The 14482-nt window shown below is 38.4% G+C and overlaps 1 long non-coding RNA gene across 1 annotated transcript; it reads right to left on the reverse strand.

Annotated features, from left to right (window-relative positions):
* Positions 1 to 8193: 8193 nt before the first annotated feature.
* Positions 8194 to 11715, reverse strand: LOC103159189. The gene is made up of 3 exons (XR_003488431.2): positions 11229 to 11715; positions 10413 to 10633; positions 8194 to 9378 (listed from the first exon to the last, which is right to left on the reverse strand). It is a non-coding gene; the product is annotated as an uncharacterized LOC103159189 (long non-coding RNA).
* Positions 11716 to 14482: the final 2767 nt, after the last annotated feature.

The raw sequence follows: 14482 nt of genomic DNA on the forward strand, positions 1-14482 counted from the left end.
TACAATGTCATTGGTGTTTTTGATTTTAGCCATTCTGGCCGGTGTAAGATGGTATCTCAGAGTTGTTTTGAATTGCATTTCTCTGATGGCTAAGGATGTTGAGCACTTTATTAAATGTCTTTCAGCCATTTTAGATTCTTATGTTGAGAATTGTCTATTTACTTCTGTTCCCACTTTTTAGTTTCATTGATTGGTGTTTTGGTGGCTAGCTTCTTGAGTTCATTATGTATTTTGGAAATCAGCCCTCAGTCAGATGTGGGGTTGGTGAAGATCTTTTCCCATTCTGTGGGCTGTCATTTTGTCTTACTGTGTCCTTTGCCTCACAGAAGCTTCTCAGGTTCAGGAGGTTCCATTTATTAATTGTAGATCTCAATGTCTGTACTACTGGTGTTATGTTCAGGAATCGGTCTTCTATACTAATACATTCAAGGGTATCTCCCACTTTCTCTTCTAGAAGATTCAGTGTAGCTGGAAGCTGGATTTATGTTGAGATCTAAGATCAATTTGAACTTAATTTTTGTGCATGGTGACAGATATGGGTCTATCTGCAGTCCTCTGCATGTCCAAATCCAGTTGTGCCAGCACCATTTGTTGAAGATGCTATCTTTTTTCCATTGTATATATATATATATCATCTTTGTCAAAAATCATGTGTTCATAGGTTTGTGGGTTAATATCAGGATTTTCAATTCTATTACAATGGTGTATCTGTCTATTTTTGTGCTAATACCAATCAGTTTTCAGGTCTATGTCTCTATAACAGAGCTTGAAGTCAGGGATGGTGATGTCTCCAGAAGTTCTTTATTGGACAGGGTTGTTTTGGCTATCCTGGTTTTTTTGTTTTTCCATTTAATATTGGGTATTGTTTTTTCAAGGTCTGTGAAGAACTGTGTTGGGATTTTGATGGGGATTGTGTTGAATCTACAGATTGCTTTTGGCAAGATTGCCATTTTTACTATGTGGATTCTACCTATCCAAGAGCATGGGAGATATTTCCATTTTCTGGTATCTTCTTTAATTTCTTTCTTTAAAGACTCAAAGTTCTTGCTGCACAGGTCTTTCACTTTTTTGGTTAGTGTTACCCCAAGGTATTTTATGTTGTTTGTGGATTTTGTGAAGGGTGATGTTTCTCTTACTTCTTTCTCATTCTGTTTATCATTTGTATATAGCAGGGCTACTGATTTTTTTAGTTAATTTTGCATCCTGCCTATTTGCTGAAGGTGTTTATCAGCTGTAGGAGTTCCCTGGTAGAGTTTAGACTATCATATCATCTGCAAATAGTGAAAGTTTGACTTCTTCCTTTCCAATTTGTATCCCTTTGATCTCCTTTTGTTGTCTTATTGCTCTGGCTAGGATTTCAGGTACAATATTGATGAGATACGGAGAGTGGACAGCCTTGTCTTGTTCCTGATTTTAGAGGAATAGGTTTTAATTTCTCTCCATTTATTTTGATGTTGGCTGTAGGTTTGCTATATGTTGCTTTTAGCACTTTTAGGTATGTTCCTGTTATTCCTCTTCTCTCCAAGATCTTTATCATGAAGTGATGCTGGATTTTGTCAAAGCTTTTTTAGCATCCAGTGAGATGATCATTCAATTTTTCTTTTTCAGTTTGTTTATATGGTGGATTACATTGATGGATTTTCATATGTTGAACCATCCTTACATCCCTGTGATGAAGCCTGCTTGATCATGTTGAATGATTTTTCTGATGTGTTCTTGGATTTGATTCACCAATATTTTGTTGATTATTGTTGCATTGATGTTCATGAGGGATATTGGTCTGTAGTTCTCTTTTTTTAGTTGTATCTTTGTGTGGCTTGGGTATCAAAGTAATTGTAGCCTCCAAAAAGACTTTGGCAGTGTTCCTCCTGCTTCTATTGTGTATTAGCTCTTGTTTGAATTTCTGGTAGCATTCTGCAGTGAAGCCATTTGGCCCTGGCCTTTATTTTGGTTGGAAGGCTTTTGATGAATGCTTCTATTTCATTAGGGGTTATAGGTCAATTTATACTGCTTATCTGTTCTTGGGTTAATTTTGGTAACTGATAACTCTCCAGAAAATTGTCCATTTCTTTTAGATTTTCGAATTTTGTGGAGTACAGATTTTCAAAGTATGACCTGATGATTCTCTGGATTTCCTCAGTGTCTGCTGTTATAACCCCCTTTCATTTCTCGTTTTGTTAATTAGCATGCTCTCTCTCTGCCTTTTGGTTAGTTTGGATAGAGGTTTGTCTATCTTGTTGATCTTCTCAAAGAACTAACTCTTTGTTTCATTGATTCTTTGTAATGTTTTCCTAGTTTCTACTTTATTAATTTCAGCCCTCGGTTTGATTATTTTCTGGTGTCTACTCCTCTGTGGTGAGTTTGCTCCTTTTTGTTCTAAAGCTTTCAGTTGTTCTGTCAATTCTCTAGTGTGACTATTCTCCAGTTTATTCATGTGGGCACTTAGTACTATGAAGTTTCCTCTTTCAGAGTGTCTCATATGTTTGGGTATGTTATGTCTACATTCTCATTAAATTCTAGGAAGTCTTTAATTTCACTTTTTATTTCTTCTTCCACCCAGGAATGGTGCAATTGTGTCTTATTCATTTTCCATATGTTTGTAGGTTTTCTGCAATTTGTATTGCTGTTGAATTCTAATCTTAAAGCATGCTGGTCTAACGAGATACAGTGAGTTATTTCAATGTTTTGAACCTATGGAGGTTTGCTATGTTGCCAAGTATGTGGTCAATTTTAGAGAAGCTCCTATGTGGCATTGAGAAGAAGGTATATTCTTTTGTGCTTGGATGGAATGTTCTATAGATGTCTGTTAATCCCAATTGGGTCATAACTTCTGTTAGATCCTATGTTTCTTTGTTAAGTTTCTGTCTGGTGGCCTGTCTAGTGGTGAAAGTGGGGTGTTGAAGTCTCCTGCTATAAGTGTGTGTGGTTTTATGTGTGGTTTGAGCTTTAGTAATGTTTCTTTTACAAATGTGGGTGCCTTCGTATTTGGGCATAGATTGAGACTTCATCTTGATGTACTTTTCATGTGATGAGTATGAAATGCCCTTCTTCATCTCTTCTGATTGATTTTAGTTTGAAGTCTAATTTGTTAGATATTAGGATTGCTACATCAGCTTGTTTCTTGGGTCCATTTGATTGGAAAATCTTTTCCCAACCTTTTAATCTGAGGTAATGCCTGCCTCTAAAATTGAGGTGTGTTTCTTGTACACAGCAGAAGGATGGATTCTGTCTTCGTATCCATTCTGTTAGCCTGTATCTTTTTATAGGCTGGTTAAGACCATTGACTTTGAGGGATATTAATATTTGTTGATTTTTGGTTCTTGTTTGTTTTGGATTTATTGTTGGTGGTGTCATTGTGTGTGGATTTAGCCCTCCTGTTTCTTTTCCTGTTTGGTAAATTTGGATTATCTATTACCTATGTTTTTGTGAGTGTACTTATCTTTGCTGGGTTGCAGTTTTCCCTCTAGGAATTTCTGTAGTGCTCTATTTGTGGATATGTATTGTTTAAGTCTGGTTTTGTCATAGAACATCTTGTTTTCTCTATCTACAGTGATTGAAAGTTTTGCTGGGTGCAGTGGTCTGGTTTGGCATCCCTGTTCCCATAGTGTTTTTAGGACATCTATCCTGGATCTTCTGGCTTCAAAGTTTCCATTGAGAAGTCAGGTGTGATTCCTATGGGTCTGCCTTTATATGTTACTTGACCTTTTCCTTTGCTGCTATTAATATTTTCTCTTTATTCTGTAAGTTTCCTGTTTTGATTATTATATGGAGTGGATTTTTAATTAATTAGTTAGTTAGCATCCTCATTGCACTTTTCTCTCCCTCCTCTCCTCCCAGTGCCTCCCCTCACCTCCTCCGTATTCCCCTATTCATGCTTCCATTTTCTATTCAGAAATGTGCAGACCTCCCACAGATATCGACAAAACATGGCATACCAAGTTGTATTAAGACTAAGCACGTCCCCTTGTTTTAAGGCTGGTCAAGGAGACACATTATGACTAATAGGGTTCCAAAAGCCAATTAACACATTAAGGACAGACCCTGTTCCCACTGTCAGGAGTCACAAAAGTAGATAAAGCTACACAACTGTCACATATATGCAGACTGTCTATGTCAGTTAAATGGCAGTCTCCCTGGTTGTCAGTCCAGATGGAGTGGACTTTTGAAAGTTTAACAAGACCATACCTCCTAATCTTCCTGAAACAGTGCACTAACTAGGAACTAAACTTTCAAAATTTTAAGCCTGTGATGGCAATTTTCATTCAAATCACTACACCTTGTAAAGCAAAGATACAGTTACCACAAATATATTAACATCAGTTTGGCCTTGGCTAGGAAAAGCATGTAAGCCTTTTGATTACAGCTAGAGTGATTGTGATTACCTGGCATGACAGTAGCCTTTTCAGGCTTGTAAAGCCTAGTCTGTTTCTAGTTGGTTTTATATTATTATTTTAACTTTGGTTATGCTTTCCCACTGGTTATTTATGACTATGTAGGTGGCCCACTGAGGGTCTTGTCTTCAGGGGTCACATCCCCTTGGCAAGTGTCTCTGTCTCCTTTAGCCTATCTTTTGTCACTTGTACCATCTGTGTGAGGGCAATTCAAAGGCCTTACTTAAATATGGCTTCACTTGGACGTTTGAGGGAATTGTTTTCCTCTGTGTTGCCCTGTGTCTCTACGAAATGGACATTCATTAGATTCAGTTAGTGAGTTTTTGTGGCCTCCCTGAACAAAAGGACAAGTGATTCATCATTGCTGCTCTTGTATCTAGATGACCTGGAAGGGCAAGGTGCAAAATGCTGTCCCTTTTAATTCCTCTGTCTATGTACATATAGGTCTCCAAATGTTGTTATGGAGCCTCAGAAGGTTAGTTATACCAGTCTGGTACATTTAACTACTGTATGACACTTGAATACATCTCAATTATACCTGTATTTATGTTCTTGCAATTACCACCAAGAGCAAAAGTATAACTTAAAGTATAACTTAAGGTAACTATTAATTTAAGTAGAGACTTGACTGAACCGTAACCTTGGAAAATTTAATATCATATGTATTCATCGCCGTGTCTTATATTACTTAGACTTATATAATATTACTTATATTACTTGTGACTTGTTTTCCAGTTTTCTTTCCCATTCTGAAAAATTATCTAGGTATCGTAACTTTAAACAACTTCTTCTTTACTAAAAGCCTTTGCATTCTTAGGGTTGGAAACATGACTCAGCAATTAAGATCACTTGCTGCTTTTGCAAAGAACTTGGGTTAGGTTTCCAGCAGCCATATGGTGACTCATTACCACCCCTAAATCTTGTTCCAAGGGATCACATATTCTTTTCTGACTTCTGCAAGCAAGAGGCACACACATGTTGCAGGGGCATACACAGTAGTAAAACAACCATAAATGTAAACTAAATATTAGAAAAATAAAAACTTAAAGAAAGTTGAGTCCTAATTATACACATAACATAAAGTAATAAGTTAATACTACCTCTCTACATATTATTAAGCTATGAGACTTTTGTAAATGCCCAGATTAGCCCTATAGCAAACACAAGTCACTTGAATTATTTTGTGTGTCCTGTAGGGTCAATAGAATGATGTGCCATAGTTGTGCTTTTGGTTTCTAATGAGTGAAAGTAGCAAAGATAAAACTGCAGGTAAACAGCAAAATGTCGTTAAATTGATGTCTACAACATTCAGCAGAAATCAGCAAAGGAAGCCCTGTTAAAACTGTGATATTGGAATTTCTGATTGAGAATTTTAGTCATAAAGTCCTCTGCATGGATAAACATTCCATTAGCCGTTCTTTTTAGAGACATTTTATATTATGGAATAAATAGCCATAACCTCTGTTGCAAATAGTTTACCTTTAGCTGTACTCAAAGGCATAATGCTTTTACTCTGGGCTATTTTGTTGCTCTCTTTTCTTTCTATTACAGTCAGCGGCCAAGCTGACCCAGGACAGGAGATACTGTTAGCTAAATATAATTGAATCAGAAGTAGAAGTGTCAGATCCTACCTATTGAGCCTGCTTCTCAGTCAGCTTAAACAGCACATGGCAGTTTACCAATATAATGTATATGCAAAACTGGAAGTTCTGATTAGGGCAGGAGTTCAGGAAGACAGGGAATGGACCCCCAGAATAAGGAAAAGAGCCCAATAAAGTAGAGGATCCATCAGAAACTTTGCAGTACGGTAAAGCCCCAGAAGTCACCAGAAACCCAACATTTGGGAAAAGCCCATAGGGGCCACCAGGAGCCCAGCAGTATGAAAGGTTAGTGAAAGATAGGGAACAGGAAGGCTGGCGAGTAACCCAGCTGTAGATGATCTGAGCTTCTCTGAGCACGTAGAGGGTGAATAAAGATTTATTGATACAACGGGTGCCAGAGAAGAGAATGCCTATACAATTTGAGTTTTTATTTTATTTTTAGAAGAAGTTTTATGCAAGGTATCTAAGAGTACAAAACAGCTTTATAGTTATTATAAATCTCTTTAAAGTCAGTCCCCTTAAGAAGATTTTTGTATTGGGGTTATAACAATGCCATATCCACAGGAAAATAAGAGCCTGTCTATTAAAGAGGTTAAGATGGGACCATAGTGCATGAAAAAGATATTTTCAATGAAAGAAAAGGCTCAGATAGTTCAAAGCCCTTTTGAGTCTGGACTTGTAACATTTTAACTCTTTTCATTTATAACATGTTTTACCAACACAGGTATAGCTACTTGACATTAGTCTGTCACACAAATATAACTTTGTAGTAGTATATTTAATATTAAAATAACAAAATCAATATGTCTTAAAGAAACAAAGACAGAAGATGGAGACAGATACTCTGATTTATATTAGAAGAGTTTAAGAACCTCCAAAAATGGGAATCAGTCTACCTCAAGATCCAGTAATTCCTCTCTTGGGCATATATACCCAACGAATACACATTCATACAACAAGGACATATGTTCATAGCAGCGTTGTTTGTAATAGCCAGAACCTGGAAGCAACCTAGATGCCCCTCAACTGAAGAATGGATAGAGAAAATGTGGTACATTTACATAATGGGGTACTACTCAGCAGAAAAAAGCAGGCAAATGGAGGAAACTAGAAGAAGCCATCCTGAGTGAGCTAACCCAGTCACAAAAAGACAAACATGGTATATACTCACTCATGTATGAATTTTAGACACAGAGCAGAGGATTACCAGCCTACTATCCATCCACATCACCAAATGAACTAGGAAACAAGGAGGACTCTAAGAGAAGAATACTTGGACTCTGGAGAAGGGGAAAGGGACATGATATACTGAGCTAATTGGGAGCATGAGGGTAGGGGAAAGGGAGTTGGGAGAATGAGAGGGGGAGAAGAGAAGGGAAGAGGAGGAAATGGGGGAGCGGGAAGTTTGAGTCGGGGGAAGAATAGAGGAGAGCAGGATGAGAGATACCATAACAGAGGGAGCCATTATAGGTTTGAGGAGAGATGTGGCACTAAGGAGATTTCCAGAGATCTACAAGGATGACACCAACTGACAATCTAAGCAATAGTGGAGAGACTACACTAAATGTCCTTACCCTATAATGAGACTGTTGACTACCTTACATGCCATCCTAGAGCCTTCATCCAGTGTCTGATGGAAGCAGAGGCAGACATCCACAGTTAAACACTGAGCTGAACTCTGGAACCCTGGTAGTGGATCAGCATTTATCCATAGTGTAAGAAAGGACTTTTGGAGCCCATTCTACATGGAGGAATGCTCTCTCAGCCTGGGCATATGGAGGAGGGCCTAGGCCCTGTCCAGGATGATATCACAGACTTTGGGGATCCCCCTTTGAGGGCCTTACCCTCCCTGGGGAACAGAGGGGGGATGGGGTGGGTGGGGGGGCTGGTGCGGGGTGGGAGAGCACGGGAGGGAGAAGGGATTGACATGTGAAGTAGACTTGTTTCTTATTTGAACTAATAAAAAATTATTTCTTGGGAGAAAAAAGAAAAAGGACCTGCAGAGCAGTTTAACTGAGATAGTGGTTGGGGTGGGGGAGCTATACCAGGAGGATCTAATAATGTATTTATCTATAGGTTTATCAGAGTTAAAATCACTAATTTCTATCCCTGAGGAATAACAAAGTAAAAATTTAAATATCTTATGAAAAACGACAGATAAAAGAACAATCCTTTTGTTTTAGGTAGGAAGGAGCCACAAGTTATTAGTGGCAATTGTTTATTTAATTATGAACCTAGAGGAGTGAACATGGGACCATGAGCATTTTTAAAACGAGGCAAAATTTAAATACAATTGAGTTTTTTGTTCAATAAAATAAGATCTGTAATACCTATCTAATTTACCCATTAGAAAAAAATAGAAAGAACATTTGAAATAATCTTATCATAACTTTCTAGATATCTCATTAACAAAGGAATACTACAAAATTCTTGTTTATTTGAAACATTTTTTGTAAACACTGCAAAGATTCAGTAAACGTTACTAAGAGTACACCAATATTTAAGCAAACCTTGTTGTTGTAAATAAAGTATCAGGCATCAGTTTTGCATAGATCTAACATTATTTTGACCTTAAATGTTATAATTAATTGATTTAAAACTATTTTATAGCAATCCTTTCTAAATTTTTATGTAAAAATATTTTATGTAAAAGCATTTTAAAATAACTATAAGCTATAGTTAATATTTTAATTTTTACTAGGCTATTTTGTATATAAATTTAAAAACCAATTATATTTTAAAATTAAAGCTTAACAAATATTATTTGAAACATCAAAATCATGTGCATTGTATCCCAAATGTTCAGAGCATGATGACCATTTTAAATACTCTGGTACGAGAACTGTATATAAAGTCATAAAATCTTGAATCACCTTAAGATAATTAAATATACATCATTTACACGTACACACACCTTAAAATCAGGCATAATCTTAATGATAGCCTCAGATTCTTTGGAACATTAATGCAGTTTACATACAAGTAACATTTAGCTACAGTCCATAAACAAAACAGGAACATAATAAAATAACATGATAACATCACATCATTGAAAGGACAGAAGGTTGTTTGAAACTTGTTTAACTGGGCTATGTACTAATGAGTATATTTTCAGTGCATAAGACTGGGAAGTATGGGAGTTGGTTTAGTCAGTTAACAGCCCCAGCCCCAGCCCCCACCAAAGAGTACCTTATCTGTTGCCTTTTTGCTGAAAGCTATATTGCCTTTTGGGATAACAACCTTGAGTGTGTCTGTGGGTTTCCCCAGTCTGGTCTTGACCCCTTTGCTCATCACTCCTCCCTCTGTACAACTGGATTCCAGGAGTTCTGCTCAGTGCTTAGCTGTGGGTGTCTGCTTCTGCTTCCATCAGCTACTGGATGAAGGCTCTAGGATGGGATATCAGGTAGTCATCAATCTCATTATTGGTGAAGGGTATTTAAGGTAGCCTCTCAACCACTGCTTAGATTGTTAGTTGGGGTCATCCTTGTAGATCTCTGGACATTTCCCTAGTGCTAGATTTCTCTTTAAACCTATAAAGGCTCCCTCCATCAAAGTATCTCTTTCCTTGCTCTCCTTCTTTGTTATCCCAACTCGACCTTCCTGATCCCTCATGTTCTTCCCCTCCCCTACTTCCCTCCTTTTCCTCCTCCCTTCCTCCCCCCATAAGACAGACTTTGATCATCCTCCATGGGAGGCTTCACCCTCTCTGAGGAATGGATGGTGGGGTTGGGTTGGGGAGACAGTGGGGGGAATGGAAGGACTGGAGGGAGAGGGAACTGGGATTGGTATGTAAAATAAGATTGTAGTTTAAATGAAAAAATTAATGAATAAAAAATTACAAAAGAAGCTTGAGGGCGGTCAGAAAGAGAAAGCTGTGACTGCAAGCATCCGTGCAGGCTACAGGAGGAGTGTGGAAGACTGAAGATTGAACACAGCTCATCATAGCAGCAGTTGAGGCGGAGGGGAGAGATAGACTTACTACTGTTTCTTTAAAATGACTGAGAATGTGGTACTTGGCTTTGACCTTAAAATCTCATTGGAAGAACTTGGAAATCCCTGGATGCAGATTCAGGCCAAGCATTTAATTGGAGGGGAATGGCTATTCCAGGGTTAGGCCAAAACCACAGGTTTTGGAGGGCAGGGAAAAAAAGAGAAATGGAAATATTTGGCAGAGAAGTGCTTGGAGAGGAAGAGGCTGGCTGCCATGAACCACCATGTGAATGAGAATGGAAGAAGGAGTCAGAGCACCAAGAAAGACAGCCTTATTAGATAGAGGAAGGCCTTTGGTTAGGGAGCATGTTTCAATAGGAATGGAAAGCTGCTTGGGGCAGAAGTTACTGCTGAGCCAGCAGGAAGAAAGAGGTTTTTCTGGAATCTGGTTTGCTCAGCTACATCCCTCATGTAGTCCTGACCTACTTACTTCGGAATGGTACAGACCACATTGGTGTGGCCTTGGACCAGTATGATAGAGGCAATTTCTCAGTTGAGGTTCTTCCCAAGTGTGTCAAGATGATAACCAAGATTAGCTATCATGAGACTTGGAAAGTGTCTCTCCACTTGGTTAACTTTGTGACTGCTTGTCTCCATCATCTTCATTGTCAGATGATGCTTTTTCCACCTTCTCTTCCTCTTCATGGTCATCTAAAAACATATGGTTGTCTTTTTCCTTAGAAATTTCTACTTTCTGTTTTTCCCTACTTAGCACCATCTTAGTGTTTTCTTCCTGAAATTTCTCACCTCCTCACATCTCTTTTACCCTCTTCTCCTTTTTCTCTGCACCCTTCTTCTGCTATTCTCCCACTCCCCTTTCTGTTTGTTGTTGACTATCCTCCTCTTCCTCTTCCTCCTCCTCTTCTCTTCTTCTTCTTCCTCCTCCTCCTCCTCTTCCTCCTCCTCCTCGTCCTCCTCCTCCTATTTTATGAAATCTACACCTGCATTCTCCCCAGTGAGTTACTTGGAATCAGAGGTGCACATGCATTTTCGTTTCTGCTTCCATCCTGAGACAGCAGAATTTTGACTGTGTCCTTAAGTCATGTCCAGACCCCATGGAAGTACAGCTACTGTTATCATTTGAAATCATCTGCTCTTCTACTACACCTGGCCATCCACATTTATGTGTGTTTCTGGCAGGGTGGGTAAAATCAGTTTAAACCTGATCTTTTTCTCTTTGTTTTGACTATATTTAGACAGATCTTGCTGTCTTCCTTTGGGCCATCCTCACTTGTACTTTACTTACATTTGAATTTTATCTGCTGCCTTCATTTCAATTATTTGCATTATCATCCATATAAGAGTCAGTATTCTTGAAGGAGTTAGTGTCCCTTATTCTTCTTCTGTCTTTTCTTCCCATTCTTATGTTGTGGCACTGTTCTCAATACATGTTTTCTGCCATCTTCTACTTCAGTCTCACAGTGAGGTGCCAGCTGTGGCTTTGTCCTTTTTTCATCTGAGTGGTCAAAGGGCTCCTTTTGTACATCTGTCATTTGAAAAAAGGTATTGGTTGTTATACTGCTATTAGTCCTCCTACTTTTGCTATTATTATTATTTGTTTGTGGTAGTACTGGGAATTGAATCTGAGGCCTATCTCATGAAAACACTGCGAAAGTGTTTTTACCACTGAGCTATATCCTCAGCACTGCTTTGCTTCTCTGCTGTTACGATAAATCTTTTTGCCAAAAGCCGCCTGAGCCCCACCGCCACGTGCGAGCTTTACGCCAGCCGCCCACCCGAGTTAGGCCCAAAGGAATACACAGAGAGACTTGTATTAGTTACAAAGCTGCTTGGCCAATGACTAGGATTCTCATTTGTTAGCTCAGTGTCAATTACCATACATCTATATATTTTATGGGACTTATCTTATTGGACGCCTTATTGGCGTCCCTCCTTGCTGGTGAATCACATCGTGCTGCTGGAGCAGGAGCCGAGGGGAAAAGAGAGCGACACTTCCTTTTTCCTCTTCTTAAATATGAGTCTTCTTGCTATGTCACTTCCTGTCTGGAACATCACTTCTCTACTACATTTCCCAGAATCCTCTTTGACTCCTAGTCCAGCCTAACCTGCTGTCTCATTGGCCAAGCAAGTATTTTATTTATAAACATACACAGAAGTATTTCCCCCATCATCTCCTCTTTTCTGTCTAAATAAAAAGAAGGATAACTTATCTCTTATAATAACTGAAGAAAACTATAACCATAACTATCTGTCTTCAACTCTATCAAAGACCACAGAAGGGTAATATATAAACTCTAGAATTGACAGGACATCTTACTACCTGGACAGTCACCCAAAGTTCCTCTGTAACGTTGGAGCATCCATCTTCAGCCTATAGGCCACAGTGTGTCTAGCACACTCCTCCATTTTAACAGGAACCCTTCAGTTTTGTAAGTTTAGCAGTCATTTTCTTGTGGGTCCTGCATGTCCAGTTTCTACAGCAACAAACAGTCCAGGCAAGAGCAGTTTCTTGCCCAAATGGCTAGTCTTGCCATGTTGAAAGCAAACTCCATAACTAGTTTCTTCCATGCCCATCCTCCTTTCTGACATAATTGGTGTGCCAGGAGCAGTTGTGTCTCACTGCCAAGAAAAACCTTAAACCATTTAAATGCCATATTTCTGTAAGTCTTTGAAAGGTTTGAAGAATACCTAATCATTTCAAATACTTCTCTATATCTAGAAAACCTAACTAACCTAATTATAAGTTCTGACTATTATAGGTAAAAGATCTGTATAAACACAATACCTAAACAAGAGTAGACATATACATATCACATAATTGACCTTAAAGTTGTATCAATAAAGTATTGATACCTATATCCTATTCCTCTTTTTTTCTTTAAAAAGAGATTGACTATGCTCATTATCATTTATAACTAACCCCATTTAAATGAAAACAAATATTTATAAACAATATTTAGGAATATGGGCGTCATTCTTTCTAAACTGCTTCCTGCTGATTGGGGACGATGTTCATTTACCATAGGGATCATGATAAAACATAAAAACCTGACGAAGTCCTTGTTTTTGTAGTCTGTATCATCTCAGCTTCAGGGGGTCTTGTTTTATCAAACCATATTAGTCTGGAAGGAATCCACAGCTTTTCATTTTCTGTGGAAATACAAGCAAAACCTTTATTTCTAAGTAGCCTGTCCTTAGACTTAAATTTTGAAGTCAAAGCATTTTTAAAATGTATAAGTTGGATCAATTTAGCAGCATTTATAATCGGATGTATTTTAGCAGTAGTAATTCTTTCCTCGGCAATCAAACAATCTAAAGACAGCAGTATGGCATTTAGTATCCAGATTCTCTGTGTATTTTTCATCTCTAGGTGGCTTTTTTACTATTCTCCTTTTGTTTCTTTTTTTTTTTTTTCTGAGACGGTTTCTCTGTGGAAATCCGCCTGCCTCTGCTTCCTTTAGCAAATCCTACCGGCATTGGCCACCATAACCGGCTATTCTATTTCCTCCTGTTACTTTTTCTCTCACAAGCCCACATATAATTTTAAATGTAGTGTAAACCTTTAGAGGTTTTTCTTTATCTGGATCTGTCTTTATCATCTCAGAAGTGCCGAGTCTAAACCTCAAAAGCAAGCTCCGGGACGGCGCAAGCATATGGAAGCTGCTCCCATGCCGCTCAGCGGCCCAACAGGGCAGGCTGTGGCGGCAGGTTTACCTCTTTCTCTGGGAACCTTGGGGCATGGAGTCATCCCACTCAGTGACACCACTCTGCCATTGGCCAGTTCGTTGGGTAATACAAATACATATTTTTCCATTGTATTTTTACAGATGAGTGTCTTCTGTTAGCTCTAGGTGACAACATTTCTTGATCCCTCCTTTTCCAGTAGCTAGCTTGCTTTATTATCTTCTTGGCATCTTTTTCAGCTTCTCACTCTTCTTTAAAAACTTCAGACTCTCTGTATAATGTTTATTACTCAGGAACAGGTTTTCAGCATTTTCATGTGGCTCATTATCAATCTTACTTTCTAATTATGACAGACATATCTTGTCAGTAATATGGAGGTGCTGCAAGAGGTTACCCGTGGCTTTCCTAATGGCCTTGATGTTGATGTGTCTACTGTGGTTGAAGACTGAGATATTCTGTGATGATGCTGGGCCAATAGACTAGGTAATAGAGATAGTCCAGATCATTGAGTGGCTTTTCAGAAGTCCCTGCTTGATTTTCTCTAGGATGCAAACAGTTGAAATTAATGAAAACCCATCCAAATCTGACTCTTTCGAGTGGAAGCATGATCATTATACAGCAGACCTTGTACTTCTCTAAGGAAAAGCTTTGTCATATCCAATTAAAGGACAGCCTTTCTCATCATTTTTGTAAGGTCATGGAAAAGATATATCTTAATATCATACTACAATGTTTGGTTGTCCAGGAAGTTCTTGGCTTACAAGCATCATTTTGATAATAAATTTTGTATCAACATCAAATCCTGAAAGTTCTTTCCTTTGGTAAATTTCACTTGCTAGAGAATGAAACCATCCA

Source organism: Cricetulus griseus, chromosome X (genome assembly GCF_003668045.3).
Source record: "Cricetulus griseus strain 17A/GY chromosome X, alternate assembly CriGri-PICRH-1.0, whole genome shotgun sequence".
NCBI classification, from domain to species: Eukaryota; Metazoa; Chordata; class Mammalia; order Rodentia; family Cricetidae; genus Cricetulus; species Cricetulus griseus.